General features: G+C 40.3%; 1 long non-coding RNA gene across 1 annotated transcript; it reads left to right on the top strand.

Moving 5' to 3' along the window:
* Positions 1–8,467: 8,467 nt before the first annotated feature.
* Positions 8,468–10,652, top strand: LOC139983564 (uncharacterized). Its single transcript, XR_011798744.1, has 2 exons — positions 8,468–8,695; positions 9,875–10,652. It is a non-coding gene; the product is annotated as an uncharacterized lncRNA (long non-coding RNA).
* Positions 10,653–14,429: the final 3,777 nt, after the last annotated feature.

Below are 14,429 nucleotides of genomic sequence, written 5' to 3'. Positions count from 1 at the left end.
TCATACTATGGCAATCATATTATTAGAATAAAAACTTGCGAGGTTATGCGCAATGATCAAACATTGTTAGGGACTGATTGTTGCACAGCAGAACAATCGTATTACTGACAAGTAAATGCATGAATCTAACCGGAGCAGGTGCTTGCCGATTTTTAACACATCAGTTCACAATGCTAGTGTCGCATTGTGGGAACCTGTACTTTTGCGATACTTTGCTGACACTGCTTTAGTGTTGTTTTTTATAGGTTAGGGTATTTTCCAAAAGCAGATTATGTGTAGTGCTATCTTGTAGTCGAGTAATCGCAACTTATGTTTTTGAGCGCGATTAATCGAACTTCCCAAGTGTAATCGCGACTACTGGCCGTTAATCGATTACAACTATCAGCACTACCTCACATGTGTAGTGTGCACTGCCTCCGTCCTGCAGCGAAAATCTGTTTTGAGCTCCGATACTTTAAGACCCTTGTATGAGAGCACATGCAAAATCTACACATATCCTGGTTGAAGTGAACGACTCTATAAATCCACCAATTGAATGTCTGCCAAGATCTGCAACTATCACTGACACACTTCCCTTGAAGTGATATGGAACATTATTCCTAATGATAGACATGCACTCTTTCTCTAAGATACCTAGATCTTGTAACAACTGTTCACCAAGTCTTTTAAATCCATACTTTTTAAGAAAACGGGATTTGCAAAGCCAAATTAACTGGATAACATGAAGTCTACTACGTTTCTTTGGTGAAACTAGCAGCATGTACATATACTATTTAGTTTTTGCTTAATTGCGTCATATGCTTCAAAGTCACCATATAAAGACAGATATGACATGATTTACCAAAATTGGAATTGGTTTCAAAAACACAAAAATGAACTCGAGTACTAGAAACGTGTGTATTAAACATTTCTTTGTGGGTATAGGGGTGGGATCTACATTAAAATACGCGTTTGTTGGCACTTCGTTCAGTTCAGTGGTGCTGTTATTGTTTGTTGTGTAAGGCAATCAATAGTGTAAAGCTTTACAGTACAACAGACACATCCCTACATATGATTCATTGATTATCTGTAACTGTATATGACGTATCCACTGATTTAAAGGATTGGTTCAGGTGTCTGACATGTCTAGCTTGTATGAAAGAGCTTAAAAAGACAAACAGAATAGTGAAGAAACTCCCATGATAGCATTCTCTGTTAAGGAGACATCACACTTTGAAGATTTCAAAATTTCTTTGCAAATGACTGGTGTAGAAAGACTAACTGTGATAGACCGGCAGCCCAGTGCACTTTGATCAAACGAACGAGGTACCAATATCTGAGTATTGGAACATTTGTGGAAAAACCCAGTATATCCAAAAGTGGATGTCTGCCGTGGTCGCTCTGCTGCATGTGGCCCCTGGGGCCGGTTAAAGGGGGCCCAAAAATGCATCTGATCAAACGAACGAGGTACCACTTGAAACCAATGTCAACTTAATGCATGAATGCCACATAGTACTGAATGGCCCATGCCAGACAAATTTTCTGCTGCAAAGGGCCCGCCAGACGTCCAAGAAGGGCCCCTAAAAAAATGCATCTGATCAAACGAACGAGGTACCACTTGAAACCAATGTCAACTTAATGCATGAATGCCACAAAGTACTGAATGGCCTATGCCAGACAAATTTTCTGCTGCTAAGGGCCCGCCAGACGCCCCCAAATATGGCCCAAATGCTCATTAGCGTAGCATTGACCCAGATTAAATATGCAAGGTACCACTCAAAACCGGTTTGGAATGTTCGGGTTGATCTTACAGACTATGGAAATCATCATGCCAGACAAATTTTCTGCTACAAAGGGCCCGCCAGACGCCCCAAAAGGGCCCATAAAAATGCATTTGATCAAACGAACGAGGTACCACTTGAAACCATTGTCAACTTAATGCATGAATGCCACAAAGTACTGAATGGCCTATGCCAGACAAATTTTCTGCTGCTAAGGGCCCGCCAGACGCCCCCAAATATGGCCCAAATGCCCATTAGCGTAGCATCGACCCAGATTAAATATGCAAGTTACCACTCAAAATCGGTTTGGAATGTTCGGGTTGATCTTACAGACTATGGAAATCATCATGCCAAACAAATTTTCTGCTACAAAGGGCCCGCCAGACGCCCCAAAAGGGCCCATAAAAATGCATTTGATCAAACGAACGAGGTACCACTTGAAACCAATGTCAACTTAATGCATGAATGCCACAAAGTACTGAATGACCTATGCCAGACAAATTTTCTACTGCTAAGGGCCCGCCAGACGCCCCCAAATATGGCCCAAAATGCCCATTATCGTAGCATTGACCCAGATTAAATATGCAAGGTACCACTCAAAACCGGTTTGGAATGTTCGGGTTGATCTTACAGACTATGGAAATCATCATGCCAGACAAATTTTCTGCTACAAACGAGCTAACAGACACACTAAAAAAGGGCCCCCAAATGGGCCATGATCAATCATAGTTGGTACCACACAAAAACCAATATTAAATGCAAAGGTACTTTCCACAGAGTAAAGAAATGCCAATACAATACAAATTTTCTTCTGCAAAGGGCCCACCACATGTAAAAAAAATTATGCAGTTTAAATAGTTAAGATACCACAAGAAACCAATCTATAACAATCAAGAACATCCTGAATTATTCAAATTCCTTCCCGCTACAGAAGAAAATTTGAGGATATGACGTCACAGCTAGTCTGATTTCAGCAGTTTCTACACAATCAGATAGAACTTTAAACTTGAATATCTCCTAAACGGAAAAAGATATTTGAATAATTTCTTCACTATTGGATTTCTTTTATTGTCCGCTTTCATATAAGATAAACATTTGTGACACCTGAACTAATCCTTGAACTCTTTTAATTAACCAAACGAACACGCAAAACAAACCACATGAGAACGGGCTTATATATATATATATATACGTCTTTATTCTAAACGAGTAAATGCCGAACTGGATCTGAGTTGATACATACTGGTGTGTATACAATATGATAAATGATATGTAGGTCATAAGGTCAGCGGACAGACCAACGGATGGTTTCGAAGAACCCTGGGAAGACCACATCAGAATATACAAACTTTATCAATATACTACAGTATAGGTGTGTATTTTGTTTTTTAAATCATGTTAAGTAACTTACTATGTAGATACAACTAATCACAACAACAATGTTGCACAACAATTTTAACAGATTGTTAAAAACAGATGATGATGCCAGAAATAAAAGTAGGAGTTCACATGTGTATAAGAATTTGGAATTTTGGAAGCTAGTCAAGTTTTGATAAACAGTTAATAGACGTGCCGTTTTACCTGCAACATTAAATCAGGGTGTTGATAAAATATTTATCTCTTTGCACAACTTCGTAGATATAATCCCTCAGTATCAAAGTGTAAATTTTGTAAACCAGTATACAATGACGAAGCAGGCTTTGGGGTTTGAGCTGGTTTCCAATAACCTTTTTTGTTGGAATTTTAAAAAAACAATTTTTGGAATGAATATCTTTCTTTCTTTTCCAAAAAAACCCTCAAAAGCACCAAATTTTTTCCAATTCTTTGTGCAGATGATTGCATTTTTTTGAGAACAAATAATTCATAACAATCAACCGCAAAGTACAAGGTTAACAACACTCCCGTTACAAAGATTTCCATGCTGAAAGTAGTCAATGATGCGTTTCCAATATTCCCTGTGCTTTGATTGCAAGGCTAAAAGTACCTTGACATGATTGTCTGCAAACATTCTTGCATCTATTGTGCTCAATGAACACAAAGTATTTTTATTAAATAATAATAATAATAATATTAACAATACTTATTTCTATAGCGCATTATACCGACGTTACCAATGCAACTAACCGTAGCGTTTCTGTCCCCTGTTAGTTAGCAACACAATAAACAGTTTTCAAAATATATTCCTTTTAAGTCTGATAAAATATAGACCAAACATGGAGTCTAAAATTTGCCTAAACATACATGGCACTACTGACTTTGAAATTTTAATTCAATGAATGATTTTTTTTCCTTTGCAAGAACCCGATGCTAATCCAAAATGAACTGCTGTCCCTACGCTGTTTGCCGTACTACTTCAAGGAGCAACAATTTTACCAGGCTTTTGAGGGGATGATATGTTTGTTTCTCTAGTTATAATTAGTTTGGAGTAATTACTATTTGCCATACACACCAGCAAAAGTTTGTGTAGTGGAATCAAGTATTGTGAACAGATTTTCATTGCTCTCTATAATGCGAATAACTCATTACTTTAGCTTTTGGCATGGGCGGCGATCCTTGGGGGGGGGGGGGGGTGGGGGATATATCACCCCATGAAAATGGGTGGAGGGGATGTACTACACCATATCCCCCCACCAAATGCCAGGGATAAGAATATTTTCATGCCTACATTTATGCATCATCGTGAATGTACGGCTCTTCTTTAGCTTCATTTCTCGCCTACCTGCATAAACGCAGTGCGATCTTTTCAAATAAAGCGTCTTTATAAAGCAAGAATAGTTACTGTAGGCTTCATTGGCCCTATAACAACAAAAGGTATTATTGCGCCCACGGTATTGATATAGTACATATATGCACCCTCATAGTATTCATATAGTCCCTATAGTAGGCCTACACACGTACATGTACCCTCGAACTAACGCCTAAAACTTATAATATGGTATTTTGTCTGGCAATCTGAAATGTAGCTGTAATGCAGAAATAATTATTCCCAAACGTATGCTGTTGTCAGTGAATAGTCGTAGTGAATACCTAACATAGCATTACTATGCACCTAAGACACATTACACAGATATTTTTAATGGGCAGGTTCAACCTCTGAACGCTATAGACCCCCAGGCGCAAAGTGAGATGTTTTCAGGCAGGCGGGTCAAAATCCTACTTCCAGGACTGTCATTTAATGTCCCCATCCCACCAACATGAGTACAGCTGTCCACTTGCAGAGATTGCAAATACTTTCCTCTCCTGGCAAATGGCAACGGAACTTGGGGATGGAGACTTAGCCTCTCCTATATTAATTTATTAGTTTTCATAGAGAAAGGAGTGGAGGGAAGTTTTGGTATCAGATGTTGATACCGAATTGTGAACCAGGGACCTCCAATTGTCACCGCATGCGAGCACTCTACCATCGTACTGCCCGACCAAGTTGGCCTACATTTGCTAGGTCGTCGCGTTATTCCCTAAGTTCAACTCATCAGGTTTTCCCTAGCTAAAAAGCAAACGGAATGTAACTATGTGTAATTGTGTATTGCATGTGTATAGGCCTATAATAGCCTGCATGAGGCTATTTTCTTCATCGAGTAATATAAAAGAGCTCTCGAACATTCTAACGTAGCGCCTGAAGCAAGATTGACAGCCGCAATTTCCCCAAAATAACACCCGAAATTAAAGAAAGTATTTTGGATTCTGGTTATGAGATATTTCGGACATGATATCCCTATTTTAAATTTGGGTATATGCCGCTTGGAAACCTCGGGAAGTGCCGTTTCCGGCCATCTAGAGGGTTTGTAAATCCCAAATTTTCGTGTACGCTTCGCGCCAACCTATGGTGGCGCTACGCTCATATCCCCCCCAGAGCCTTATATACAGAGAGTTGCGACAACTGAAATTTGGGCGCCATTTTGGGGCCAAATGGGCAACATACAGTATGTGTGGGAATGGGCATTCAGGTGGATAGGGGAATTTTTCGATGGCATTGTAGAAGTGTGAGCGGGATTCTGGGTTTTATTTTTGGCCTGCTCATGTTGTGGTGCTTTTATGCGCCTAGGCTGTGTAAGTAGGGCGTCGAGTGTCGAACGGGAGGGGGGGGGGAGGGATTGGCTGCGCTCAAGTTCAAGGGGATGAGGTTGGCACATTTGGAAGTCCAAATTCAACAGTTGATATTCTGGTACGGTAAAATTGTATTATGACTGGTTATATATCATATTGTAACACATATTGCACAGTTGCGGAATAATGTACATTCTTCCATTGTTGCCATGGTAACCAAACAAAGCCTGTGATTGGTCAAAATTGGGATTAACTGTAACTTGAGCTAGCAATGGCTGATGAAGTTGATATTTGGACATGTGACTGGTACTGACATGGTGCACAGAATCATGAAGCTAGGTCTTTGAAAATTGGTTGCTATGGTAACTAAATGGACCAATCACATTTTGTCTGTGTTCCAGTCCCACAAAATTGAGAGCGCAGGGTTAAAGGTGACATGTGGGGCAGGGGAGGGGGATTGTTTCGGGGTATCACAATTGGTCTCGTCGGTCGGATATAAACAGCCACGTCGGGAAAAAAATGAATGAATCCCTCCCTCTCCTCCAGGTTCAGAGAACGTGGTCGGTTCCTGGAGTACGCTGGCATCAGTCAGATGGGGGCCTGTAGGAGGGAAATATTGATGCTGAATTTTATTCAGTGATAGGCCCCGCAACTTTAATATATATACCAGGAAACTAACCTGTAGTTCTAGTGTGGAGGGGGGGGGGGGTATTTTTAGTTGCACATTACCCAAAATAGCTATGAATACTGTACATTTAGATTGGAACACTCCCAGAACAGTATGACATTTAGGCAGGCATGGGGGGAGGGGGGTTGCCTCTACCCACCAGCCAGGTCGGTCAGAATAAATTCTCAGTGACAGACGTCATAGAAGATGAAATTTGCTGCAGTTACTCTTCTGACCTTGGTTTTGAAAAAGAGGGGTGGGGTGGGCAGTTCTATAAGTGTTATACCGTGGCAGTTGGAAGAAGGTTCATAAGGCTTCATCACAGAAGCCTAGGCTGAATATTTCTCACTCAGCCACTGTCACAATGTGGGTATGACCTAATTTTATTTCAAATGTATGAAATACGAATAATAAATTACAGCTGACAGGACTTTACCACCATAATATGACCCAAACTGGGTGCTGTTAGGAATTTACACTAATCTGGAACTCACATCGCAAACATATGGTGTATGTGAGTAGGATATTTCAGCGTTATGAGAACTAAGCTGCTGCTGGAATTTGAAAAGATCTACTTCAGACTATTTTTGTATGAGAGTCAGGCTTTTATCTACGAATTTTATGTCTAATAACTTGAAAAAGCTGCATCTATATACTATAGGATCCAAAAAGTCAGAAATTCTTCAAAATACCAATTGTGCCTCTATTACTAGGCATGGGCTTCTATTATTAATGGATAAGGTAATCGTGACCAGACAACACCCCCGGACAACCCACCCCCCCCCCCAACAGAAGCATAAATATGTTGTCAGAAGTCGAAAATTAGAGTCGTTTTTTGAGGGGGGAATGCCGGGGGGGGGGGGAGTTGCCCGCCAACCACGGTAAAATGCTAGGCCTAGTCTCAGTCAAATTGAATTTCCTGGGTTATGTCCTCTTTTGCTTGGAACTGCCCGGTTGTAAGAATATGAATTAGGATCTGTATACCGTACCTATGTATGACATGGACAAACATGATTCCTGAGCCTAATTAGGCCTATGGTTTCCAGTTGACTCTGTTATTTTTACCTGCTATCCTCTAACAGGACACAATGTTCTAGGAAATATTTTTACCTAGCCTACAGTGATATTTTAGTAACCTAATTTTTCAATATTATTTCATAGAAGATAGTGGAGTTCTGGACCAGTTCAATTCAAATAATCAAGTGCAAAGCAGAATGATTAATCATTTCAACGGTCTGCCAGATCGCCACCCAAATTTTCATAAATAATAATCCAAACAAGCTCATGACTCAATGGAGCCAAGCAGTTTTCATTAGGGGGCTAGGCTAGCCCTTGGTGCTTTGTATTGCACACTGTGCTTCGTAGATCCCCGATTTGTCTTGCCACGCTGGAGCCTTCAATTTAAGGAATATACTCACTAAACTTTGCAGAGATATTTTTATGCACCTTATAACAGATCTCATCCCAACATCGCAACTTTCTTGATCAGAACTTGTTAAAAATAGACCATTTTCATGCCTGAAATTTATGCTCTGTTTTCTGTGTTGTTAACTATGTGTGTATTTACACTGCACAGTGCACCATACATAGCTGTAAGGACTGCGTGGTGTAACCCACAGTCCTGGTTATGGACTAGGCTAGGCCTAGTGTTACGAATCTTAGTTCATTGTACTAGGCCTAGGTGAAGTACTCACATCGCAAAGTTTGTGATTGGAGTTCGCCTTCCAGTGAAGCCTGTTTACTTTCGCCTCCTATGTTTTCCTCCGATCTGGGTTTGTTGGGAATCTGAACAGCTTTGACCCATTTTCGGGACGATTCGAACAGCCCCACGCTGAACAGCCAGGCATTCTGTGATGGCAGCGCAGATGTTGACTGCTCGAACGTACGTTGTTGTCGATCGCCAGAATTAGTTGGCCCCAAAATGGTGCCATGAGGTCACGTGATCGAAAATTCCCGGACCCGAGTTGTCGCAACTCTCTGTATATAAGGCTCTGATCCCCCCCAGAGCCGTATATAGAGAGAGTTTGGCCAACTGGCGATTTGTGACGTCACACGCAAACCATGGGCATCAAAATAGGTCCAGTTGTCGTTACCAGTTGCGCGAAACACGAAAAACACCACACACAATATATAGCAGCTTTGCACACTGTGCTCGTTGCGAACAAACGAAGCGACTCAGAATGTCAGATTTTGACAGGCATACGAGGAACAAAATGGATATCAGGTAATGAATTAGAGTATGCGTTAGTTAGTGACATTTACGTTTATCTTCACACCTGAAATGCATAGAAAACTAGCTGAAAACCTGTCATTACACTTGTTTTATTTTACGCCTCATACTACTAGTCCTACTTTAGTCATACAAACGAAAAGCACACATCACAGTCCTGGCTAGGCTAGATTACAGACGCACAACTATAGCATCAGGCCTACATTAATAGATCCTTCAATTAAATAAAGTAGGCCTACACATAAAATGACAATTTATGCTTCACTGATCTTTTCAGGTTTGCCAAAAAGTAGTTGTACCAGAGGTCATTGTATTAAACTCCAGAAGTTACATAGTAGGATTAATATTCGGCATAACTTTTTCTCTTCAGTCTAATACAACTTATACAAGGGTTGTGAATGGATGGAATGGTTTGCCTGAGAAGGTTGAATTGCAAGTAGTGTGAATGGGTTTAAGAATACTTTGGATGAGTACATTAAGCATTGTAATTGGGTATGACATTTGATGTCCTCGGTTTTATTCCTCTCATATAGCCTTAGGGTCCTTAATGGGGACTTGAATGTCTATATACTTGAAAACTATATACTTGAGTGTAGGAGTTAGCAATAGTTGGGAGTCTGTGGGCAAACCTAAGACTGATATTGTGGTGTTAATTTCTCAGGAATGTAGTACTAGGCTATAGTAGGTGCAACAGATTGAATGGGTCTGTCAAGAAAAAAAAACCCTGCAACAACTGAATACTGGTGTATGTTGTAGCTTATGTATTTTCCATTAACATATATACTATACGGTCATGTCCTTAATAAGGTTTCATGGATCACACTGACATAGTGTGCCTTCTTGTCAGTGTTGTCAACTGAGCACAGGGCTGATGACATCATTCAGTTTGTTATTATGCAGACAGCAAATGGCCATAATGATAATTATTAATTGTTACTTATTCTTCATACTGCCCTTACTGGCCTTACCCGAACAGTGATGTATAAAAATGCAAGAAGTCGTTAAGCTTTTCATTTAAGAATCGTTTCAGCCTGTCCTATTTCAAACATATGATTGGCAGGTTTCCACGTTACATAGCTTATCAAAATGGAGCTGTTCTGTAAAGCAAGAAAATCACACATATGCATGCATACAAACACACTCATATATAACAATTTCTGAATATCTTTTCAGCTGCCCAAAGGTACTGGAATGCAAGCTCTGTTGGGTGAATTAAAAACCCTCATTGTACTCTTTTATCATGGTCAGCGTAGCTGGAACCAGCAATGATGGTGATGTGAATTTGACAGTACCTAGACAAGAATTCAATAGCTGCTTTGTGTTGAAGTGGGTTCAACTTGCTCAAGGCCATGACAGGATGACGACTAGACATTAGGATGAATTATCTGTTGCAGAGCTCTATAAACCAGGCAGTTGTTAAAACATCCATTGGACCCTCACAGTCTACCAGGCACTGCATCGCAGAAGCAAAATGAAGTGTGTGTGATACCTTCATCTTATGAGAGTGGAATGGTATCAGTGTGGCCTCTGTCAATTTGGCTTCAAGTCTTTGTTTTCTTGAAAGCTGAGAAGATCTTTCAGTGGTTTCACACTGACCTCTGTACTTGACAATTCATGTGTATTTGCCAGCTCAGGAGGAAGCCAGATTTTAATTACATTAACCAATGCTGACTTTTTTTTGGACATGTGGTACATCTGCAAGGAGGTGAAGGAAGCAGTTGGAGTTGCATGGATGTGGAATCTTGTTGATAGTCTGGCAGTCTTATCCACAGATTATCCCAAAGCTTCTCCACATTGCCACATTCAGAACTTATTACATTGATAAACTTGAAAATTGCAGGAATCTAACGAAGCACCCATCAAGGGAATTTGTTTGTATAATTATTGAAAGCTGTGACCTTCTAATGTGACAGACTAATGTGAAATAAAGGGCAGTAGATTACCTTGTAAATGAACCTTGTTATTGTTTGATTGTATCTAATGTTTGCAAAATTTTAAGTTGCATGCTACCAATTGAAACATAATTCTTTCTCTAATAATGGGATATAAATACTTCTCCTTAAAGGGTGTGGAGACTCCCGCACAAAGAAACGTCTCATGCCGGTTATCTGACCTAGTTTCGAATGCGGTGTAATAGAAGTGTTAGACACCACCATTGATCCCAGAAAATACACATACAGCTTGCTACCATCAGTAAATAGACATTAGTGTACAGTCACAGTCACAGTCAATACCCACAACACAGTGCACATAGCAACGTGGACATCTCAGGTCTAGATAAAAGATAACAAGGTATCAGGTTTCATTACTGTCTGCATTTTGTAGCGACAAAAGTAAACTTTTTCAGAGCGCGGCATGCGGTTTAGGGCAAGTCTTCAATACCTTTAAATATACTGCATCGGTTGTTGTCACTTGATCATTTGCTTGTGTTTGAGCTAAACAGCTTAAATAATATGTAAAAAAATAATACAAACTTTCAAATTGCCAGATATTTACTTGCTCAAAATCATTATCCAATCATGATTTGTTGCTATCCTTGAGTCCATTATTCAGATGATTAGGCAGATTCCCTTCAACTCTCCATGATGAAGGTAAAACCTTATATCTTAACCAACTGCCATTGAGTGTCCACTTGAAAGTTTCAAACACACAAGTGCATTGATTAAAACAAAGACTTTATTGCTGTGGTTGCAGGAACTGGATTTCAGTCTAGTAGTCAATCACCAGGTTTGTCATTATCACAGTCTGCTAACTGTGGCTTTTTATGTTAGGAGTTTTTCTTCAGAGCACATGTCACCTTTGATTTGTAAAAAAAAGTCCTGAAATTCAGGGAGTCTAAAGATAATTTAAAAAGATTTTTTTAAACTTCAATCATCAATGTGGGTGTCAATTAAGGGAATAAGGAGGTACTGATGCAACTTTGATAAATGATAGTTGACTGCATCCAAATTAAACCAAGGCCTAGGCTATACTTTTGAAGAAGGAAAAATTAGGCTGAATTCATGTTAGCCTAAAAAGGCTAGGCCAATGCTGACAATTAACACAAACCAAGATCATTTAACCATTTGGGCACTTGTTTATGGCATACTAAAAAGGGTCTATATAATTAGGCCTGTATGTGTACACAGCCCACAAGTTGCCAATGAGTATAGACCTAGCCTAACTAGTTTAGGCCTAGGCTACTTTGTTTTCCTTAGACCTAGTTTAATTGGGCCTTATACTGTGCCATATTATGTAATGTGCTATAACAGTTGTAGTAATAGAAGGAATGGTCCAGGTCTAACTAAGCCCAGGCTTAACTTATGCTTCGGGCTTAACTAAGGATTAATGCTTTACGTGATGCCTAGAGGCTAGCCCACCCTTTTACATTAAACTAAAAGTGATACTTTTTTAGGCTAGGCATAGCCTAGGCATACAATAACTAGGAATTAGGATAACTATATGTGCGACTGAAACTGCCATGCCTATGATTAGGAGAGCTGGCATAATGAAATCGAATTTGTGGATCATAAAACGAGAGAGAATAGCCATGCATGTAATTACAGAAACCAGTCTGAACGTAAAATTCTCGCATTGCTTGTACATTACTCGTATTACACTAGGGCCTATGGCTAGTATGGGCCTAGGCTACACAGACTTTTTTTCATTAGATCTCCATCTTGTTCTTTCTACTTCCAAAAAATTCCTCTTCTTTTATGGTCAGTTGGATTATCAAACAACAATATCCATGTTCTGACCGATTGCAGCATCCCCAGCACCATTTCTTTCATAATTTCGTACTTTTTTCGTTTACACAAACGATAGTCTATACACTGTGAGTATGCGTGTCGTCTGCTATAAAGTTTTCAAGTGGACCTATTTTACCACCCTGTGTGGGCGTTTTCCCTCTCGACCAATCCAAATCGGTTACATGGTTGGCCAAACTCTCTCTATATACGGCTCTGATCCCCCCACTCGGAAGTACGGATCGCCGCCCATGACTTTTGGAGACCATCAGCATGTGCATTTTGATGAATGAAGCAATATGTCTTTTCTGTTGTGTTGTGTTCCTGTACTTAGTTGACACATATTTTAAAGGTTTCACATTTTGCAGGTGAAGACTTGTTTGATGATGTGTATTTTGTTAGCTTTCAACGTTTTTAGACATTTTGTGAGTGAAAAAAAAGTAATTGATGATGATATTAGCAATATATGTTAGACTTAAAGGGTGTGAAGACTCGGGCAAAAAGAAACGTCTAAATGCCGGTAATCTGACCTAGTTACGAATGAGGTGTAACAGAAGTATTAGACAGCACCACCGATCCCAGAAAATATACACACACCTTGCTACCGTCAGGGGCGTAGCGAAGGGGTTTTTGTTGGGGGGGGGTGTGGAGAATTTGATTTGCCGACGGATCTGGAAGTGGTGACTGAAATGGGGGAGGGGTCTAAGGGGAGGGGTGTCCCCCTCCCCTTTGGCAATTTTTTAGTTTTGAAACGTCCTTAGATGCAATCTGGTGCATGTTTTAAGTCAAACTTGTTTTGCCGACGGATCTGGAAGTGGTGACTGAAATGGGGGAGGGGTCTAAGGGGAGGGGGTGTCCCCCTCCCCTTTTGAAAATTTTTAGTTTTGAAACGTCCTTAGATGCAATCTGGTGTATATTTTAAGTCAAATTTGATTTGCCGACGGATCTGGAAGTGGTGACTGAAATGGGAAAGGGGTCTAAGGGGAGGGGGTGTCCCCCTCCCCTTTGTAAATTTTTTAGTTTGAAACGTCCTTAGATGCAATCTGGTGCATATTTTAAGTCAAATTTGATTTGCCGACGGATCTGGAAGTGGTGACTGAAATGGGGGAGGGGTCTAAGGGGAGGGGGTGTCCCCCTCCCCTTTGTAAATTCTTTAGTTTGAAACGTCCTTAGATGCAATCTGGTGCATATTTTAAGTCAAATTTGATTTGCCGACGGATCTGGAAGTGGTGACTGAAATGGGGGAGGGGTCTAAGGGTAGGGGGTCTACCCCTCCCCTTTGGAAATTTTTTAGTTTTGAAACGTTCTTAGATGCAATCTGGTGCATATTTTAAGTCAAATTTGGCACGGAAGAAGCTCCCGTTCTCCTTTTCTCTATTCAGCTTTCCTTCTTTCTTCCCCTTCCGCTCTCTTCACCTTTTCTCTTTTTGCCGACAGACCCAAAATTTGCCGACAGCGACCAAATTATTGGGGGGGTGTGACACCCCCCACACCCCCCCGCTCGCTACGCCCCTGGCTACCGTCGGTAATTAGACACTCGTGTACAGTCAGTAGTACACTAGTGTCTAATTACCGACGGTAGCAAGCTGTGTGTGTATTTTCTGGGATCGATGGTGGTGTTTAACACTTCTGTTACACCTCATTCGAAACTCGGTCAATTTACCGGCATTAGACGTGTCTTTTTGCGCGAGTCTTCACACCCTTTAATATCATAGAAAATCAGAAACATTCACCAGCATGTTCTACTCCGTGAAGTTTATAGACCTGTGTTACTTTGTATTGTTATGTATTTTTATTCATCAGAAAAAAACAAGTTAACGTTTTAGAAAGAAAGACTCATTCAAAAGCATATCGTCAAAAGTTTACGTATCCTGTGTTAGTTATGATGATAAAGATCAATAACGGGCACACGTTAATTGCTGTATACAACATGTTATCTTAGATGCAATGCAGCTGAGCAAAGCACAAGTTCATCACCACATCTGGATGTTGTTTGAGTTATC

This window comes from Apostichopus japonicus, chromosome 16 (assembly GCF_037975245.1).
Source record: "Apostichopus japonicus isolate 1M-3 chromosome 16, ASM3797524v1, whole genome shotgun sequence".
Taxonomy (NCBI): Eukaryota; Metazoa; Echinodermata; class Holothuroidea; order Aspidochirotida; family Stichopodidae; genus Apostichopus; species Apostichopus japonicus.
The sequence above is the reverse complement of the archived record's forward strand: the minus strand, read 5'-3'. Positions and strand labels throughout refer to the sequence as shown.